Source organism: Choloepus didactylus, chromosome 5, assembly GCF_015220235.1.
Source record: "Choloepus didactylus isolate mChoDid1 chromosome 5, mChoDid1.pri, whole genome shotgun sequence".
NCBI lineage: Eukaryota > Metazoa > Chordata > Mammalia > Pilosa > Megalonychidae > Choloepus > Choloepus didactylus.
In genome coordinates this window covers 146,371,794-146,393,828 of record NC_051311.1, presented here as the reverse complement: position 1 = coordinate 146,393,828, position 22,035 = coordinate 146,371,794, and the positions used below count along the sequence as shown (strand labels likewise).

The following is a 22,035-nucleotide window of genomic DNA, read 5'->3' as shown; positions in this document are numbered from 1 at the left end:
ATGTAAAGAAAAATAATGAAATTTACAAAATTATGTTTGTTAGAAAATTCTGCTGTGACTGATAGAAGTAATACGTTCATTCCAAATTGCTCAATTTAGACACTTGGCACATAGTTTTTTATGTTACAGGGCTGTAACCAACTTCATAAGTCCATTTGTGTATATGAGGAGAAATTGTCTGTTGTTCACCTTCAGGGCATAGTTTTGAGATCATAAAGGCAGGCAGCTACATTTGGTTAAATTAACTTTGTACAGACTCTTGTAATGCATTAAGTTCAACTTAGCTTTGTTAGTGATTGAAAATCTGTTCATGAGATGGGGAAAACTGCAGGGTTCCATCTGCCTGTAGTGCATGCCCTATTTTAGCATTTTTGCTGACAGTACAGTACAGTTCTTTGGATTTGGGGCCAGCAGATTTTTTGTCATTCATTACAAACAACATGGAATCCAACCACTACTTTGAGCCATTAGGTGAAAGCTTATTTTAATATTAAAATATCTTTAATATTGCTACTTATTTTCCCTTGTTAGAAGAAATCTTTTCTACTGTTTCCATTTTTTTAAACGGCTATTCACTTCTTATTTCAATGTGCTGAGATTATGCTGAAGATTGTGCCTGAAATTGACAAGTCAGTAATACAAGTTTTGAATGGGGGAAGGTCATATTACACATTTTAGCTCCACTAATTCACATGTGTGTAAAATGGGGTAAAGAGATATACCTTCTTCAAGAGATTATTTTGACAATTTTTAAATGCAGTAATGCTTAATGCAAATATAGCACTAAGCGTAGTGCTTGGCACATAATAAGCACTAATAAACAGGTTAGCTATATTTTTATTCCTGTTTGGCAGTCATTCTTAATGTGAGTTTTGTACAAATTGTAATTGATTGCACAGGGCATTCATTAATTTAAAATTTATAACTATCTAAGAATTCCTCTTTGCTTCTTTTCTCCCCTTAGTGCTGAAAGAATTGGCTGTAATTTATTTACCAGTAATCTTTAATTTGGAATCCTACTCCACCCCTCCTGGCTGGAAGGAGATTTTTCATCCTTAGATCAAAATGAGTGCTCTCTCGTCTCCCTCCAGGGCAGTTAGGGAACATCAGTAGCCTCAGGATTGAGAACTGAAACTGTTTAGCCTCTGACCTATAATCTTTATTTTAGAGGGGTTTAAAAATAGACCCTTTTATTTTGCTTTAAACTTCTTGATAGCACTAGCAAAGCTAGCTAGCTTATACTTCAAATGCCGTCACTTTGAAGAATGTTTTCAAGAAATGCCAAATCCACTGCCTAAACTACTTAAGTCATATAAAAGAAATTTATCAGAACAAGCCCTCCCTAAAAATATGCTTAAATTCCTATTCAGCATCTGAGTGAATTATGACATGATGTTATACATCCTTCTCCCCGACTTTGAAGTAAAAGGAGAAGCTTCAGGGCTGGTCTCCAAAATTCTGAGAAATGTGCTGCCTACAGGGACCAGGACAGCTAAGTTACCCCCTAGTCTCTGGCCTCCACCATCGAGACCTTGCTAATTCCCAGCTGACAGTCTCCCAAGTTTCACAATCTGGATCTTTCCAAAGCAAGCAATCTGTATTCTTTCTGGAGTATGACCAAGGTCCTCATCAGTGCAAAGATTGATAGAATGATGCTAAACTTTCCAGGTACAGATAAGTTCCACAGATAGTGGAACCAAGGTAAGGCGCAGGCTCTGGCTATTCCCAGTTGGTCACACCATCAGTGTGAAGTTCCAGAACCTCTGTATACTCAGTTTCCCCTGGTCCAGGCAGTAGTAACACTCTGGGCTACTCTCATGGAATGACCTGTGGCTTTTTATCCATGTGGCTCAGGCATATGGCGAGCAGCCTGGGCCCTACTCATGCCCTGGTGATGCTACATGGCATCTAGCATGGGCTGCAACACTTGAGTCTAACTCCAGGTAGAGCTAGCTGAACTGAATCCTGCTCAGCCCCATGCTGGCAGCAGTGGTGGCCCTCAGCTCTTCCACCCTTGGGTATGTTTAAACTTGATAGAAACCGAGAAAGTCTGTCTTATATGGCTGTGGACCTTTGCAAATAAGAGTGTAGTACTTCTTGGGTGCTGAAGAAGGGATCTGGGATTAGAGAATGCTGAAAGCTTTGTGAGTCAGATGTACCCTTACCATTGAGTGAGAAATGGATCCTTGGAGGTGCTCTTGCGCTGTACGCTGGCAGCCCATGTGCTTTCTGTTCTACCTCCCGGTGGCAGACCATCCCTAGGAAACTTAGATATTAAATCCGTACGACCTTAGACCCAGCATGTGGTTGAATGAGATTGGAAGTGAGAGATGAAAAGGGTCTTCAGGACCGTAGTGGGAGTCTTTGAATTATTTTCAATATTCCCAATAGTCAAATGGAAATAATGTGTGTGTGTGTGTGAGAGAGAGAGAGAGAGAGAGGGAGGGATGGAGGGAGGAAGGGAGAGAAAAGGTCACATGAGTGGCTTAAGTAACTAGTTTTTCTACCTCTGGCTGTGTATCTCAGTGTAGATCCTGGCTATCTCAAACTAACTAGAAGCTCTGATTGGTAGACTGGTATTTAATAACATTGGGAAAATAATTCAACTCTTGATTGCCTAGATAAAAGTTGAATTGTTTTCTTATTTGTTAATAAAGCTGTAGTGATGGGGATCATTAGTGGTTGGTAAATGGGGAGCTTTTGTGTGAAAGAAGGAAGACCTTGGGGTGTTTGGTAGAGACCCTGGGCTGAGAGCTACCACTGGCTGTCATGGCATACCCTGCCTGGGACCCTAGCAGGAAATTGGTTTGGGCACTATAAGTTAAGGAAAGATGTGCAGAAAAGAGTTAACATGGTGGTCTTGAGACTGCTATCCTTAGAAAGACCTGCTTGCAAGGTCTTGACTGTATACAGTTCTCTACACTGATCTAAAACTTTCCCTAATGATAAGAGTGGCTTATTGTCCCTAAACTGTTGGTGCAAATAATAGGTTTGTGTTGAACACCTGTTTTCCTTTTGGGAGTCTGGAATCTTTGTGCATTTGAGGCAGAGGGGTGCTTACACGACCAGCCCCCAGTAAAAACCCTGGGCACTGAGTCTCTATTGAGCATCCCTGCTAGACAACACATTTTTACAACTTGGTTGCTGCAGGGATCAAGTTCATTCTGGATGACTTCATTGGAAGAGGACTCTTGGAAGCCTGCACCTGGTTTCCTCTAGACTTTACTGTGTATAAGAAATGGGGAGTGGTAGATTTAAGTCCATCTCCTAAAGGCATTCACATTCAGGTAAAAAAAAAAAAGGCGGGGGGGAGAAGAAACATCTTTCAACTATCCATATAAAACATCTCCGTAGGGTTTTGAGATTCCTGATCAGTTGTAAGGTCTGGTTTCTTAAAGCCTTGTAAATAGCCACTGTGTTGCACAATTCAGGGGGTTCTGTTCACAAAATGAACCAGGACTCCAAATTTATATAGTAGGGTTAATATTTACCATAACCATGTAATTCTTCTTTGGCATCATAATACTTCTCTAACACTTTCTATTTGTGTGATAATTGTATAGAAGGCCAAGTAAATTAAGTATATGCTAAGTTAGTAGACATTCTGCTAACTCTCTACTGCACTGAGAGTAGTGAGAGTGAATGAAATAAAGGATACTTCTTTTCCATACGTATTCATTATTAAGAAGTTGTTGGGGCACTGCCTTTTCGCAGGATCTTGCCTCTCTATTACTCCAATGATATTGCTTTTAAATTTAAGAACAAAGTCACATGAACTATCAATGTGTGAAAAATTACAGCTAACATTGATAGAGTGCTTAATATTTGTTCCCTACTCTATGTACTGAGTACTTTACATATATTATAATTTTTAGTCATCACAGTAACCTCTGGGAATAATACCATACTATCCCAAGTTGAAGAAACTGATTTAAAGAAGTGAAGTAACTTTCCTGAGGTCACATAAATAGTAAGTGGCAGAACTAGGAGTCTATCTCAAGCACTCTGTGGTCTTCCACACATTATGTACCAGTATACTAACTGTCCATTTTCATGGTGTAAATCCTTCTACCATGGCCAGTTTCAAGCAATATAATGTCACCTTGCTTGCAAATTAATAAAAATTTAGCAGTCAGCTCTCATAAACCAGTATGGCCTGGCTTTAGCATGCCACTCTTGGTTTTACCTTGGTTTTTCTCACCCTCATTCTATCCCCTGCACCCAAAGGGCACCAGGTTAACATATCCTCTAACTTTGCCAGCAAGTATTCATGTCTTTGATAGAAGGTGATTAGAGGGATTTTGAAGAAATCTTTTTGCTTTTTTATGATACACCTGTTAAATAGTGATGATTGGTTACTGTTTTGTTTTTGAAAGCTTTAAGTGGAGGTTGTTTACCTTCTGTTTGTTTTGGCACCATCCTCATCTATCAGCTACAACTTCCATATCAACTCAGAGGACAGAATTAATCAATGCCTTTGGAAGATTGTCAAGGTGAAGACTGATCTCTTGTCTAAACTGAGTAAATATTTGAAAGATGCTGTTACAGTTTGATAAAGCTGCCATTATGCAGAATACCAGAAATGGAATGGCTTTTATAAAGGGGGTTTATCAGGTTAAAAATTTACAGTTCTCAGGCCATAAATGTGTTGAAAATAAGGCATCAACAAGAGGTTACCTTCACTGAAGGAAAGCTGATGGCTTCAGGAACACCTCTTGTCTGCTGACAAGGCTCATGGCTGGCATCTGCTGGTACTTCGCTCCCAGGTTGCATTTCAAAATATAAAATGTCTCTGGGCTTTTGTCTCTCTTAGCTTCTCTCAGCTCTCTGCTTGGTTCCCCTGGGGCATTTCTCTCTAAGCATCTGGGAGTCCCCTCTTAGCTTCTCCAGGGCAGACTCTGGGCTTTCAGGCATCTAGGTCTGTGTCAGCCCTTAGTTTCTCTGGGGGCAAACACTGGATTTCATATCTTAGCTTCACTCCAAAATGTTTTTCTCAGCTTCTCTGAGTTCCTCCTCTCTGTGAGCTCTCTTAAAGGACTCTAGTAAACTAATCAAGACCCATCCTGAATTGGCAGGTTCACACCTCTATGGAAATAATTTAATCAAAAGGTCTCACCCACAGTTGGATGGGTCACATCTCCATGGAAATATTCAATCAAAAGTTTCCACCCAGCAAGATTGGGATAAAAGATCATGGCTCTTCTGGGGTCCATAACTGTTTCAAACCGGCACAGATACAAATATGAAGGCATCTCAAAAAGGCTATCCACAACATTATAGGTGGCTGATTTCTTTGTTTATACCCCTCTGGCTTTTCCAAGGAGTAAAGCAAAAATATCCCTTCCATTTCAGCTCCCACAATATATACCTTCTCCCCATTTCCTTCAGTAGACTTCACCATTTCATTTCTCCTGCTTCTTTTCTATTTCATTTGGAGTATGCACAATCCAGAATTGCCAAGAATTTTAAAGTAAAATCTCTTAAGTATCTTCAGATGAAACAAAAATTCTTTCTAGAATAAATGAGTGTATTTAATGTTTCCAATTCCTAAAACTTTAAATTTATATTTTTCAAAATAATTGTCATGTGCAATATAATCAATTTTTGATTATCCATATTAATGGAAGAATAAATTCATATGGATTAGTTAAAATGGCAGGATCATTCCCTGCTTCCTCTCATTACTGCTGCCACCTTTGCTTTCCTGCTGTGACATGCTGTGTGACAGCCATGAGCAGTTTATGAGGGTCAGTACTAAATAGTAAAGGCAGTAATAGTAGAGAAAGCCCCAAACAGTTGCATGGAATGAAGACTGTAGAGGAAGCAATGCTTAAAACAAAAATCATACAATATTTCAAATGAAAATAAACCAATGAATTGATTTATAAAGAAGAAAAGTATTTTAAACCTTTGATGTGGTTCCAGGAATTTTGCCTGTAATTCCTGCATAGTAACTTCTAGGCAAAAAGATAGTTAGGAAAGATGAGGGATTAGGTATTTAGGTATTGAAGAATGATAGTATAAATGAAGAAGAGAAGTTAAAGAGTTATTGTTACTAGGAAAAATGTGCAGAAATGTTTGCAAAAAACCTGATATGTCAAAAATATACAATAAAATATCTTTATCATCTTTCCATCTTAGCATTACCAAAGCACCCCATAAACTTGTTAATCTTTACACTCTCTTGTGACAAATGCATTTTAGCTCTTTATTAGATTTACTGTCTTAAACAAGAGCTTGTTAGATATTTAAATATAACTAAGAAATTTGGGAATTGCCTTCCTCTAAAAATATGCTTTGATTTGTGATTGATTTGTCGGAATCTTGTCCTATAGGAGAGAGATGGTCTTGACCTCTAAAGTTTCCCTTGCATGGTGAAGAATGAGTATTTACATTTTAATTTTTGCCCCCATACTACATACTCATATAAAGTTGCAGAGGGTTTGTGCTTCATTTTCCTCATACATAAGTTGAGGGAAATAGACTAAATGATCCTTGAGAGGCCCTTCAAAGGCCACACACAATTCCTATGTTTCTAGTCCCGAAACTGTGGCTAATCAAATCAAGATTTGATGTCACATTATATATTCAGTGGTGTATTTATTTTGTAAAAAAAAAAAAAAAAAAAATGCTTACCTCTTCTTCCACACACCATATCAATCACAGAAAAGTTCCGAGTTTTCACTAGCCATGTTAACTGAAAATTCTTTTACTTCAGATAACAGTGCTTTATTACTGCAACATAATTGGCACAGTTTGGTTTGCTCAAATTAATTTCCCAAATAAGTGACATTTGTTTCTCTAAGCAACAAAACCTAATGAAAAAATTAACTATTTCGATGGAGTTCTTTCTATAATACATATTCAACTGGACAACTTAGGAGAATGCTTTTCAGACTCTTCCAGGAAGGCACCCTGATAGCAGAGATGTAAGGAGAGTAACCAAGAAAATCAGGCTAGAAGCAAATCTATGTTTTATCGTAAACTTATGCGAATTTTTCATTATATTCATATTGTATCTTTATTTTGATATAGAAAAATTTTAATTGCTTGTCTTCAAGTAAAATTGATACTTTCAGAATAAACAAGGAATATCTTTCCATGACTCCCTGGTAACCTCTATTCTCCCTCAGCATGAGAAACAGAAATTTAGTACAAAAACATTGTCCTGAAAAAGCATCTATATAAATGTACAGCTCTCAAGAAGATTACAGACTAACATTATTCATTTGTTAAATTAATCCCTGTCACCAAAAATGCTGTAACATCTTGACGGGAAAGCATTGTCAAGGCATCTTTTGGGAAGGATGAGTAACAATCAGGAATGGCCTGAGCCTCAGAACAAGGAGGGTTTCAGACCAGTTGCTGAATACAAGCATATTGGCTTACCAATAATAAAACATTAAGAATAGCATATTCTCCATTTCTTGTAAGAAGATATGGCCCTAAGGGAAAGTGTGTAGCTGTGGGTGGGGGTTGAGAGAGAAAGCTGCAAGAAACAGTTCATTTTTTTTTTTAATTCAGTTTTATTGAGATATATTCACATACCATACAGTCATCCATGGTGTACAATCAGCTGTTCACAGTACCATCATATAGTTATGCATTCATCACCACAATCTATTTCTGAACATTTTCCTTACATCAGAAAGAATCAGAATAAGAATAAAAAATAAAAGTAAAAAAGAACACCAAACCATCCCCCTCATCCCACACTATTTTTCATTTAGTTTTGTCCCCATTTTTCTACTCATCCATCCATACACTAGATAAAGGGAGTGTGATCCACATGGTTTTCACAATCACACTGTCACCCCTTGTAATCTACATTGTTATAAAATTGTCTTCAGGAGTCCAGACTACTGGGTTGGAGTTTGATATTTTCAGGTATTTACTTCTAGCTATTTCAATGCATTAAAACCTAAGAGGAAGAAACAGTTCATTTTTAAAAAAGTATCTGGTATCTCTCAAAAGAGCCACTTCCATTTAGAAACAAATTATTCAACAGTTTGGATATTACTTGATATTAATATATTCTATGTCTGTTTAAGTGAAAAACTTGTCATTATATAAAATATATAATTTTATATAAAATATAAAATATATAATTTTATATAAAATATAAAATATATAATTTTATATAAAATATAAAATTCTCTTTAATGGAAGTTAATGCATCTATGCTATGAAATTTAACTTGGTAGAGTTACTGTAAAATTTCAGGGTATTTAAAATAGAGAAAAGGAAAGGGTTCTCTGATTATGACAACTCCTTGTTTCTCTGCATCAAAACAACACAACCCACAAGATTCTAATGCAGAGCAGTGCATTTGCATTTATAGAGTACAGATATTCAAAGTAAGCACCTAGTCTTCCTAATTAGTAAATTTTATGTAGTGAGGGTATATCAAGAGTCACAAACTCAAATACCTATAGAATCTGGGCAGGTATCATAAATGATTGCAGGTAGCTGACTGGACACAGTAGCAAATTGGAAGCTAGACCACAGTTATTTAGCTTGAGCCACAGTTTAGGTCCAATATTATCCCATCTTCAGGGTTTTCAAGAGAAGGTAGAAACCTGAATTTTATATCATCTTCCAATTAGTAAATGTTGCCAACTAATTCAATTAAACAAACTGAGGCTGTTCAGGCCAATGAAAACTTGTCTGTGAGCCAGATTCATCCTCAGGTTGTCCATTTGCCACCTTTGATGTATATTCACCAAATCCATTTTATTGGGACCAATGATTAGCATAACATAAAGACTTTAAAACTTTGTCCTCTGAAAACAATCTCTTGCTTTGATTTTATAGTATAAATGGAATAGTTGTTCATTATTATATTAAAACACATGCTTAATAGAAAAATTTTAATTAGAAATCACATGACGTCACTGATAGCAGGATGTCCTGACATAAAGTTCTTTCAAGAGTAAGTTGTAATTGTACTAGTACTGAAGAGCAGTTTATTTTTGCAGACCTCAAGTTGTCAAAACAATGAAGGGGAGGAAAAAGCAAGCTTTACCTCTCCCCAGATGACCTGGTTTTCTTTTTTAGCAAATAACCTTTCATAGATACCCTAAAGTTATGCAATTTTTAAAAGGATTTCTTTGTTTCAATACAGTCTATCCTACCTTTGTATATTAGGTTGGGAAGTAGGTCATTTCTTAACCTAGTAGCAAGAAAAGATTTTCTTTCAGCTCAGAGATGGAAACATCCCAATCAGATTGTTCGACCTTGGAAGAAGAAATAACCTTGATGACTTGTTGAAACAATGCTTTGTTGATTTGCCTTTAAAAACTTGCCTAACACGTTCATTTTCGGGTTCTTATCTTTACAGTGTCTTTCCTACTAAATAGCCTGAACGGCTTTTTCCATTGTAGGTTGGAAAAGAAGAGCCTACCCTCCTAAGCTGTTCATAAATATCTTATCCTAGTAGCAGTTACCCTCTTATTTTCCCACTTACCATTCTATACACCCAAACTACCCCCAACCCTGCCAACAAAAATGTATGGGAGGTAAGAACCAAGGCAGGGTGAACAGGCTGCAGGTGATGTTTTTTTTTCCCCTTTGCCTGGCTGTGTTCTTTCACTTGTTTATTTATTGAAGGTGGGCTCTGTGTGTCAGTTCTATTTATTTCCTGGGTCCTGCATATGTAGAATATACCTTTTTGGAATATTTTTATTATAATCTGATCACAGTATGCAGTTCATTATAAAGGAAACTGGATTATTGGCAGAGTTATTTTAGTTGCCTTCAGTTTCTCCCCTGCTCTCCACACCGCTGTCATTGCTCTTTCTAAGGTACAAACCTGATTGTGTTACTTCCCTTCCTAAGAAACTTCAGGGCTTCCCATAATTTGGAGTTAAGTCCAAAATCTTTAGCTTGGCCTACAAAGTCTTTCATCTTTCATTATCTGGCTTATGCTTACTTTTCCAAAGTCAACTCTACTCCCACAGCACCTTATGCAAATGTCTGTCAGAGCATTCACCACACTATTATCCTTAAGTTTCTGGTTTGTCTTCACCACTAGTTTGTGATCCTAGAAAAAAAGTGTGTTTTATTTATTTCAACTATTTCCAGAATCTAGTGTAGTTCCTGGCCCTGAATAAATGAATCTCCTGGTGCCTGGTCAGCCCAGGAACCCTGTAATCTTGTCAAACCAAGCTATATTTCACTTTCTTTGGTTTCTGTATGCTTTTGACAATATTCCCTTTTGCCTGAACTGCCCTGTTTCCTTGAATCCTCTCACTTGTTACCTTTCTTTCTGTTCTCACACCACTTTATCCATGCCTCCATCAGAGTATTACTGTATTATATCTCTTTATGTGGTATCTCTGCCAGTCTAATGGTAGGAGACAGATTCTAAAATATGAAAATGATTAAAAGTAACAATGGTGGGTGACCCTAGGGATGAATGAATGAATGAATGAATGAGTCAGTGACTAAACAGCTGGATTAATGAATGGTCCTTCTTGATGGTATGCTAGAAATTTAGTGAAGTACTTTACAAACAACAGATCCAAATTCATATAGATTCTGTTTGACCAGCATAGTGTTTCTTAAAACATTGAAATATAAAGTTGCTCTTCTATAGCTTCTCTCAGGTGTCTTCTTATCCCCAGCAGCTTTACACAATGGTTACTGCTTGCAGCTGAAGGATTTGAATGTGTGATCCATTGAATGTGTGACTGCCAGTGTTCATCAGGATGTGGCTACGATACCTTCAGTGGAGGCCTGATGATCTGATTAATCACACATCTTTGTATACCTAATTTGCTACCAAGAAGTAAATAACCACCAATGAAAAATCCATTCAGTATTTGAAGTTTTGCTTTTCATTCTGAGAATCTCAAAGTACCAGAATAAATCCCTATGTGTGCACGTGCATGTGTGTATATCATGCTTATCTGAAGTCAGCATTTTCAAACTGTTCTAAGGATCACTGCATGGGATAAGGGGGCCATGTAAGTTGGAAAACAACATAACAATATCTCCAAGATGCACCACACATAGTACTATAATAAAGGCTCAAAAGCCTTTTCTATAACTTTGTTTAATCCAATATTATCCAAACTTATTTGGCTATGGAACCCTTAAAAAAAAAGGTTTTCTCAGCCGTTTATCCACAAGAAACAGTTTAGAAAAATGGGCTGAAAGAAAAGGACTGTGTGCTCTACTAAGAGTTATTTGGTATTTGGGAGGAAAACTTCAAGATTTTAGTGTTTTCTGAAAAGGGGGAGGAGACAGAGGGTTGGGATTGGATATTTATTAACAAGGCAGGAAAAACATTTCGTTGAGTAAAAAAGTTAGAGGGAAAATCAGTTGCCTTAAGATTCTGAAATTAAAACCCAGCAATGTTCTTCTAGACATAAAGATTATATATAGTCACACTGGGAAATAGATTACAGAATCTTTCTCTTCCCTTCCTCCTTTCAACCCTGTGAGGTAAGTAGGACAAGGATTTTCATCTCCATTTTGCCAGTGAAGAAACTAAACCTGAGAAGGGTAAAATGACATAACTAAGAGCACAATCAGTAGATAGTAGGGCCCTACAGTAAAGGCGGACCTCCTGACTTCTAGTCTTTCCACAAAAATATCATATCAGTGTCCCCATTGTGTATAGTTTTTCATTAGTGAAAACTGAAGTTGAGAAGGGAGATAGTTTTTTAGCACATGACTCTTGAAGTAGCTTGGGATTGATGGTCAGATTTCCAAATTGCTAAATAGTAAACAAGTTCAGCAGGTAACAGAAAGGAGACCATTCAGCAGAATGTCGACATTTTTTTACAAAGTTTGTTATATACTCCAGGATAACATTGAAAGTTTTATATAAAGTTTTCATTTCTCTGGATTAATAGTTTAAAGGTTACATCTTGTTATTTGATTACTTTTTAAAATAGCTTTATTTAGATATAATCCACATATCATACAATTCACCCAATTAAAGTGTACACTTCAATGGTTTTTTAATATTCAGAGTTACGCAGTCATCACCACCATCTAATGCCAGAACATCCTGTACCTACCCTCTAGCAATCACTCCCCATGTTACCCTAACCCCCCAGCCCTAGGCCACTGCCAGTCTTTTTTCTTTCTGTATGGATTTGCCTATTTTGGACATTTCATATAAATGGAAACAAACATGTAATATATGAATGTTGTGATTGGCCTCTTTCAGTTGGCATAATATTTTCAAGGTTTATCCATGTTGTAGCAGGAAACAACACTTCTTCTTATGGCTGAATAATATTCCATTGTATGGGTATACCACATTTTATTTATAAATTCATCATGGAAGCATAGAAGTTTCTAGTTTTATATATTTTATGCTAGTTATTTAGATTCCTCATTATTAAGGAGGTAAGTAGGGCAAGGATTTTCATCTCCATTTTGCCAGTGAAGAAACTAAACCTGAGAAGGGTAAAATGACATAACTAAGAGCACAATCAGTAGATAGTAGGGCCCTACAGTAAAGGCGATCTCCTGACTTCTAGTCTTTTCCACAAAATATCATATCAGTGTCCCCATTGTGTATAGTTTTTCATTAGTGAAAACTGAAGTTGAGAAGGGAGTAACAGAAAAAAGATAACATAAGGCCCATGTACAAATGTGATATGCCAAGGAAATGGGTGGGAGCATGACCCTGAAAACATAAATGAAGAACATACCTCTGAAAAAGTATTAGGTTGAACCATTTGAAATTGCCGTTTTTGACTCCATGAGTCATAATTAGTATCCTTATTTCATATTTCAAATTTATTAGCATAGAGCTATACATTGCATTCTTGAACTCATTTGTAAGTCTTCTCTGTATCTCTGATTGTCTTTCTTCTGATTCCTATTAGTATATATTTATGCTTTCTTCCTTTTTTCCTTGTTTAGTCTTACCAATGGTTGGTTATTGTTGAGAAGAATCAGTTTTTTAATTCTTTCATCAATGTTAATTTTTAAAATTAATTTGTTGATTTCTGCTTTTATCTTCATTATAAACGCTTTTCCTCTTAATATTCATTATAAACACTTTTTCAGCTTCTTTGGTTATTTACATTCTTGCATAGTTAATAATAAACATATTTCATAGCTCTATTTTATTTTCTGACCCAGTCTAAAAGCCCGCTTTTAGTAAGTGCTTAACTTATTCACATGTATTGTGATGATCTTTACCACTATGTTTCTCCTTAATACTGTCATTTCTTTTTCTTTTTTTATTCATTACTCTTTCCTTTATTCTGTTTTTGTTTTGTTTTTGCCTTGTTGCAGTTTGCCTTTGCCCACAGTAAAATCTGTTCATTTTAGATAGATATTGCTGTTCTACCCTCCCATCCCCTATCCCCAGGCAACCACTGATCTGAAGGGACTGATCAATTACTCAGGTCCTTTTCTAACTAAGAAATGTTTTCTTTAACTTTGAATATTTCTTCTGAACCATTCATTCTAGTTTTTTCCTTTATAATTAATAGACTTAATAATCAGTCCTCTGCTCTCCATTTGCCTTATCTTCCCTACCCCCCTTTTCTGAGAGAGTTTCTGAAGGTTATCCTTGGGCTTCTTGGATTAATTTCTAAAACTAATTTTGTACTTTATAAAATTGTATTGGGTTTCCTGTAGAATTTATTAGGTTGAACCATAAAAATTGTTAATAGTTCATCATTTTCAACCTACAAAAACGGCAATTTCAAATGGTTCAACCTAATACTTTTTCAGATGTATGTTCTTCATTTATGTTTTCAGGGTCATGCTCCCACCCATTTCCTTGGCATATCACATTTGTACATGGGCCTTATGTTATCTTTTTTCTGTTACTGACCTGTGATTGAGAAGCATCTTATCCTGGGCTTAAATTGGCCTGAAGACTGGATTAAGGAATCATCTACTGAGTGACTAGCAGATTACCCTCTCAAATTCAGTCTTGTATGCAGGCTGATTTATTGTGCCTTCTGTCTACCAGGTTCCTAAGCTTAGGGAGCTTTCTAAGCTCATGTAGTGGTACTGTACAATATTTTAGTAGGATGAGGCTGAAAGAAAGCTATGACTTATGCACTGGTTGACAAAGTCCTCTGTACTGAAACATCAAATGTTTTAGTGTTTCCATAAACACTGAAGTATTTTCCAACAGACAATAAAAACTTAAACTGGAAGATTCTATCTGCAAAAACAAGTTCCACTGCTAAGAGTAAAAGTTGAAAAGAAGTGTTTTAAGGAATCTAAGGTAAACTGTTGACCATTTTCCAGAAAATGCAGTTCATAAAAACCTACATTTCGAGCCTATAATCAGGACTCTTCCTCTCTCTACTTTTGATCATGAGGCTTCAAGTAAGGGAGCCATACATCGCAGATGCAGCACACCAACTCTCTCCTCCCTCCTTACCCATTCCTGCACTCCCCTGTATTTCCTTTGGAGAGATATACTGAATTGGGAGATGGAGTTTTCTGCTTAACATAAATTATGATATTAATGAAGAAGAGAGGCTTGATATGAAACTTATTGACTCTAAAAGTATTACCTGTGTGGAACTGTGTAAGCCTGGTTCTCCTAGTGCTGTAAACTTTGATTCTCTGAACTCCAGGGGGAGCAGATGAACTCCCCTTTTCCTTTTTTTTAATTTTTTTAATAACATTTTTCCTTCTGATCATAACATTGATATATGCACATTGTAAAGAATTTTAAACTCTTGAAAAGTGCATATAATAAACTTCAGTGTGATCCATCACCCCCTTCCCAAACATGAATATCAGCCTTTTGGAATATCCTTACAGACTTTTCTGTCCCCTTTTAAATTACTTTTTCCTTTTTCCAAAATAGGGATCATACTCATAAAATTTTTTGTGGCCTTTTTTTTTTAACTTAACATTATGTCATGAGCATTTTCTTATCTCATGTGCTATTACTTGAAAATACAAATTGTTGCCCATCAAGAGGGTTGGATAAATAAATGCTGATACATATGTAATGGAATAGTGGGTCTCCATTAAAATGATCATATAGTTCTGTATTTGACATGGAAGATGTCCATGACTGATTAAGTGACATAGATTAAAAATTAAAATGTATTTATAATTATTATTTTAAGGAAAAAATATATATCTCTGTGTCACACAAATAGACTCTATACCAAGATGTTGTGTTATGATCATCTCTGGGTGATAAGATGATGGCTGATTTTAATTTTCTTCTTTATACTTTAATATATGTTTCTGTTTTTCCTTTCAAATAAGAGGATAAAAAACCATTTAAATTTTATAAGAGCTCTCGGGCTGAAGTTTGTGAGATGCATTATCAAGTTCTATTTGATCTATCCTCCTTTTCCCAAAGAATTGCACTGTCTAAGAGGGAGCTGGATGAGCTGAAACCATGGATAGAGAAGACAGTGAAGAGGGTGCTGGGTTTCTCAGAGCCCATAGTGGTCACAGCAGCATTGAAATGTGTGGGGAAGGGCATGGATAAGAAGAAGGCAGCTGACCATCTGAAACCTTTCCTTGATGATTCTACTCTCCGATTTGTGGACAAACTGTTTGAGGCTGTGGAGAAAGGCCAAGCTCCAGGCATTCCAAGTCTAGCAGTGACAGGAGTAGAAAGTGAGAGCTAAAGGAGGTTTTTGGTGATGACTTTGAGATCTCCAAGGAATCATCAGGAGTAAAGAAGTGACGGATACCCTGTTTTGAGGAGGTGGAAGAGGAGCTAGAGGTGATCCCTGGGCCTCCATCAGAGAGCCCTGGCATGCTGACCAAGCTCCAGATCAAACAGATGATGGAGGCAGCAACACGGCAAATTGAGGAGGAAAAAACAGCTGAGCTTCATTAGCCCCCCTACACCTCAGCCAAAGACACCTTCCTCTCAATCAGAGTGACTTCCAGTTGGCAACACTATTCAGCCCTCTCAGGCTGCCACTTTCATGAATGATGCAGTTGAGAAGGCAAGGAAAGCAGCTGAAACTACAAGCCCATATCCAAGCCCAGCTGGCACTGAAGCCAGGGCTCATTGGCAATGCCAATATGGTAGGCTTGGCCAATCTCCATGCCATGGGCATTGCTCCCCCGAAAGTGGAGTTAAAAGATCAAACTAAACCTACACCACTGATCCTAGATAAGCAGGGTCACACTGTAGATGCAACAGGCAAGGAGATTGAGCTGACACACCGCATGCCTACTTTGAAGGCCAGTATTCGTGCTGTGAAGAGGGAACAGTTCAAGCAACAGCTAAAAGAAAAGCTTTCAGAAGACATGGAGTCCAATACCCTTTTTGACTCTCGAGTCTCAATTGCCCCTTCCCAGCGCCAAAGACATACTTTTAATTTCCATGACAAGAGCAAATTTGAGAAGATTGCCCAATGATTATGGACAAAGGCTCAACTGGAAAAACTTCAGGCAGAGATTTCACAGGCAGCTCAGAAAAAACATGCATCCATACGTTGACTAAACTGGCCCTCACTGCTCCTAAGAAGGAGTTAAAGGAAGGTGATATCCCTGAAATTGAGTGGTGGGACTCTTATAATCATCCCCAATGGTTTTGACCTCACGGAGGAAAATCCTAAGAGGGAAGATTATTTTGGAATCACAAATCTTGTTGAACATCCAGCCCAGCTCAATCCTCCAGTCGACGATGACACTGCAGTTACTCTGGGGGTATATCACACCAAGAAGAAACAGAAGAAACTTCGGAGGCAAACAAGGAGGGAAGCACAGAAGGAACTACAAGAGAAAGTCAGACTGGGCCTGATGCCTCCTCCCGAACCCAAAGTGAGAATTTCCAATTTAATGCGAGTACTAGGAACAGAAGCTGTTCAGGATCCCACAAAGATAGAAGCCCATGTCAGAGCTCAGATGACAAAAAGACAGAAATCGCATGAAGAGGCCAATGCTGCCCGAAAACTTACAGCAGAACAGAGAAAGGTCAAGAAAATTAAAAAGCTTAAAAAAGATATTTCACAGGGGGTACACGTATCTGTATATAGAGTTCAAAATTTGAGCCATCCAGCAAAGTTGTTCAAGATTGAGGCCAATGCTGGGCAACTGTACCTGACAGGGGTGGTGGAACTACACAAGGGATGCCAGCGTGGTAGTAGAGGAAGGGGGCCCCAAGGCCCAGAAGAAATTTAAGCTTCTTATGCTGCATCGGATAAAGTATGATGAACAGACATTTAACACGATGAGGAATCTGATGAGCAAGCGGTGAAGAAAACCAACAAGTGTATACTAGTCTGGGAGGGTACAGCAAAAGATCGGAGCTTTGGGGAAATGAATTCAAAACAATGTCCTACAGAGAACATGGCTCGGGAGCATTTCAAAAAGCATGGGGCTGAATACTACTGGGACCTTGCGCTGAGTGAATCTGTGTTGGAGTCCACTGACTGAGACTACTGCAAGCCCTGCCTCTCCCCCTTTTGCCTTTGTCTCTTCAGTCTTCTCTCTTATTCTACTTCCCATCCCACTTCCATTTGTTTGTGTGATCTCAAGAACTGTGCCAAGCAGACATTGAGACACAGGGAGAACACTTTGCTCCCTTCCCCAGTCAGCCTGGTGCTGCCCTTATGTGTATATGATTAAAGAGTTATTTAAAAAAAATTTTTTTATAAGAAAACCTCACACTATTTTAATGGCTGTATAATATAACATTAAGTGAATTTACCCTTTCTTTAACAGTTCTGTTCTTGGACAATTAGTTGCAGTCAAATTTTTAATACAATAAACAATATTACCATCAAATTGTTAAATATAAATTTTTGTCTTAGTGTCCTAGTTTTTTCCTTAAGATAGAATCTTTTTTTTTTTTTTAATGGTTTGGAAAATTTTGAGCCTACCCAGATAGTGTGTTCTTTTTTTTTTAATGCAATTTTATTGAGATATTTTCACATAACATACAATCCTCCAAAGTGTACCATCAGTTGTTCATAGTATCGTCATATAGTTGTGCATTCATCACCACAAATCTTTAAACATTTTCATTACTCCAAAAAATAAAATAAAAATTAAAATAATAAAATTAAATAATAAAATTAAAATAAAAAAGAATATCCAAAACATTCCATTCCCCTCCTCCCCCCATTGTTCATTTACTGATTTGCTTTTTTTAACACTCAATCATTTTTTCAACTTTATCAAAAAATTAAAAAACAAACAATAAAAAAACATTTCAAACAAAACCAAAATAAGGAATAAGAAAAAACAACCTAAAATAACTACATTGCTTCCAACATGTTCCTACCATACCCCAAGAAGGATAAAATCTTAAAATAGGAAGTTACTAGTTCAAAGGATGTAAGTTTTTAAAAAGACACTATAGGTATCTTTTTCTAAATGCTTTCTAGAAAAGTTTCTTCCAGTGTCTTAAGTCTCACTAGTAGTATATCTCCACATTTCACTGTAACTTTATCAAATCATAATATTCTTTAACTTCTTAATTTGTATAATAGCCAAAAAATGGTATTTCATTGTTACGTGGACTTGCATTTCTTAATTACTGAGGTATATGGATTTAAAAAATTTTTTCACCATTCTTTTTCCTGTGAGTTATCTGTTCATATCCTTTTCTCTTTTTTCTGATGGGGAGGAGTCCTTATTATCTTAGTGTTCACTGTCCACATCCCTGCAGTTGAGACATTTCATAAGGAAGTAGAAGTTGTAACACAAAAACATTCACTGATGGAGCGACTGACTCATGACCACTCAACATCCCATCTCTCTTAGTATTTGAACTTATCCCCTCACTCATCCAACCACTGTTCTGTCTCTCTGCTCTGGGCTATTATAATGCAAATAGACTTTGAAGTGATTTCTCGAGATCAAGGAAGGATACTGGAGATGTGTGTGATCACTGACAAATCCGATTTGGACCAGTTGAAAAACTGATGAAGAAAAACTTCAATAGAGGTGATGACAGGATAGGCACTTCAAGGAAGAATGATTGAACATAACATGCTACTTAAAGTTGAATATTAAGATAAACCTTTGGGAACATCAGTATAGCACCCATCCATTCATGATGATGCCATGAAAATCAAGATGATGTGAAGGAAGTGTGCTTTATTTTATATATCACTTTAATGAAAAAATTACATCCCTTCCCCCCCAAAAACAAATTTTTATTCATTCTCTGATGGATGTAATATTTAGTGCATAGGTATAAATGTCTCCTAAATGTTATATTGGCAAGGTAAGTTTTGATTTTATATTTATAGGGTACATTTAAGCATAAATTCCCAATCAAATCTTTTGTCTACCATTGTGAATATGTGCACTCTGATAGCCTTCTACTAGTACCAATTATCTATGATAACAAGGGCTACCTGTATTTGAGTTTTCTTAATTCTGTAGACTGTTTTACATCTGCTATCATAAATAGTAACCAGGTGTTCTGGTTTGCTAATGCTGCCGTTTTGCAAAACACCAGAAATGGATTGGCTTTTATAAAAGGGGGCTTATTTGGTTACACAGTTACAGACTTAAGGCCATTAAGTGTCCAAGGTAACACATCAACAATCGGGTATCTTCACTGGAGGATGGCCAGTGGCATCCGGAAAACCTCTGTTACCTGGGAAGGCACATGGCTGGCATCTGCTCCAGAGTTCTGGTTTCAAAATGGCTTTCTCCCACGGTGTTCCTCTCTAGGCTGCAGTTTCTCAAAATGTCACTCTCAGTTGTTCTTGGGGCGTTTGTCCTCTCTTAGCGTCACCAAAGCAAAAGTCTGCTTTCAAAGGCTGTCGCCAAATGTTGCTCTGTAAGCTGCAGCTCCTCTTGCAGCTCCTGTGTGTTCTTCAGTGTCCCTCTTGGCTGTAGCAAGCTTACTCCTGTCTGAGCTTATATAGTGCTCTAGTAAACTAATCAAGGCCCAGGCTGAATGGGCGGGGCCACACCTCCATGGAAATTACCCATAGTTATCACCCACAGTTGTGTGGGCCACATCTCCATGGAAACAGTCAAAGAATTACAATCTAATCAACACTAATACTTCTGCCCCCATAAGATTGCATCAAAGATAATGGTGTTCTGGGGGACATAAAACATTCAAACTGGCACACCAGGTAATTTCCTACTGAGTAAGCATATGTCTGGAAAGCTAATTTTATCTGAAATTAAGTACATACTTAAAAAACTTAATAACAGAAATTAAAATAGAAAGAAAACTTCTCTGGCCTTTTTTAGGTCTAAATATCAGCTCAATATAGAAAGTACCAGTCCTCTTTCTTCCGTTGTTCTTAAGGCCAAATTCCTCATGTTTTTCCCACCCTGTGTGATACATAGATGCCTGGTGACCCTTAGAGGGGTATATGGAAAACATCTTTGCTAATCTGCTCAAATGGGTTTTTAATTATGTGCTAATCTGTGTTTTAATTATTCTGGTCATCACACAAATAAATCAGCCACTGCTGTACTTAGGTACTTGCAGTTCTCTTGAATCCTTCTCACATTTTACTATTGAATCACAGTCACTTGGGGATCTTGTTAAAATGGAGATTCTGATTCATTTGCCCCTGGGTTGGTCAGGGGCCAGAATTCTGACATTTGAAACCAGCTCCTAGGTAATGCCAATGCTGCTGACCTTGGACCTCACTTTGAATAGCAGTTTTGGGAACAGAAGCCAAGCAAAGCCTATTGAGGTGCTTTCTGGTTATGATAACTTTATGACAAATATCAACTTTATTAGTACTGAATATTTTTCCAATGAGGATATCTATGTTGAATTACCACTTACAGGATGTGAGCATTTCTGTAGCTGTTGTATCATGCGTGTATTCTACAGTGGTGGTATTTGTAAAGAATGGTAACATACTCTTCTAGTTTGCCAATGCTGCCTTTTCGCAAAACACCAGAAACAGATTGGCTTTTATAAAGGGGGTTTATTTGGTTACAGAGTTACAGTCTTAAGGCCCTAAAGTGTCCAAGGTTAAGTCATCAACAATCAGGTACCTTCACTGGAGGATGGCTAATGGTGTCCCAAAAACCTCTGTTATCTGGGAAGGCACATGGCTGGTGTCTGCTCTGGAGTTCTGGTTTCAAAATGGCTTTCCCCCAGAACGTTCCTCTCTAGGCTTCAGCTTCTCTCCAAAATGTCACTCTCAGTTGCTCTTGGGGCATTTGTCCTGCCTTAGCTTCTGAAGAGCAAAAATCAGCTTTCAAAGGTTGTCTCCAAAATGTCTCTGTAAATTGCAGTTATCTCTCAGCTCCTGTGCATTCTTCAAAGCGTCCCTCTTGGCTGTAGCAAGCTAGCTCCTTCTGTCTGAGCTTATATAGTGTTCTAGTAAACTATTCAAGGCCCATGCTGAATGAGTGGGGCCACACTTCCATGGAAACCAGCCAATCAGAGTCATCACCCACAGTTGGGTGGGTCACATCTCCATGGAATCACTCAAAGAATTACAATCCAGTCAACACTAATACATCTGCCCACACAAGATTGCATCAAAGATAATGGCGTTTTGGGGAACATAATACATTCAAACCAACACACATACCAATGATGAGGATGACTGTCAGAGTAGATGCAATAATACTAGTTGTTAACATGTATTGACTATTGAATATGTCCTGGACACTGTGCTTTAATAATGTTGACTAAATTTTCTCAACAAAATCATGAAGTAGATATTGTTATCTCCATTTACAAAGAGGGGGCTGAATAGCAAGTTTAGTGATTTGTTCATGGTTCCACAACTAGAAGGTCTTAGAGCCAGGATTTCAACTCAGGCAGTCTGACTCCAGAGCTGGTACCTTTAAAACCTTTACTACATGAATTTTCTAGCTTCTTTCACAATTCAATAAGATATATATATATATTTTTTTTATCTTCATTTTATTGAGATATATTCACATACCACACAGTCATGCAGAACAAATCGTACTTTCGATTGTTCACAGTACCATTACATAGTTGTACATTCATCACCTAAATCAATCCCTGACACCTTCATTAGCACACACACAAAAATAACAAGAATAATAATTAGAGTGAAAAAGAGCAATTGAAGTAAAAAAGAACACTGGGTACCTTTGTCTGTCTGTTTCCTTCCCCTATTTTTCTACTCATCCATCCAAAAA

General features: G+C 37.3%; 1 protein-coding gene and 1 pseudogene across 3 annotated transcripts in view; both read left to right on the top strand.

The window, feature by feature from the left end:
• KIAA0895 (KIAA0895 ortholog) overlaps window positions 1-22,035 on the top strand; it is a 76,603-nt gene that overhangs the window by 32,343 nt on the left and 22,225 nt on the right. The window lies entirely within an intron of this gene.
• On the top strand, window positions 15,045-17,424 carry LOC119534583 (annotated as a pseudogene).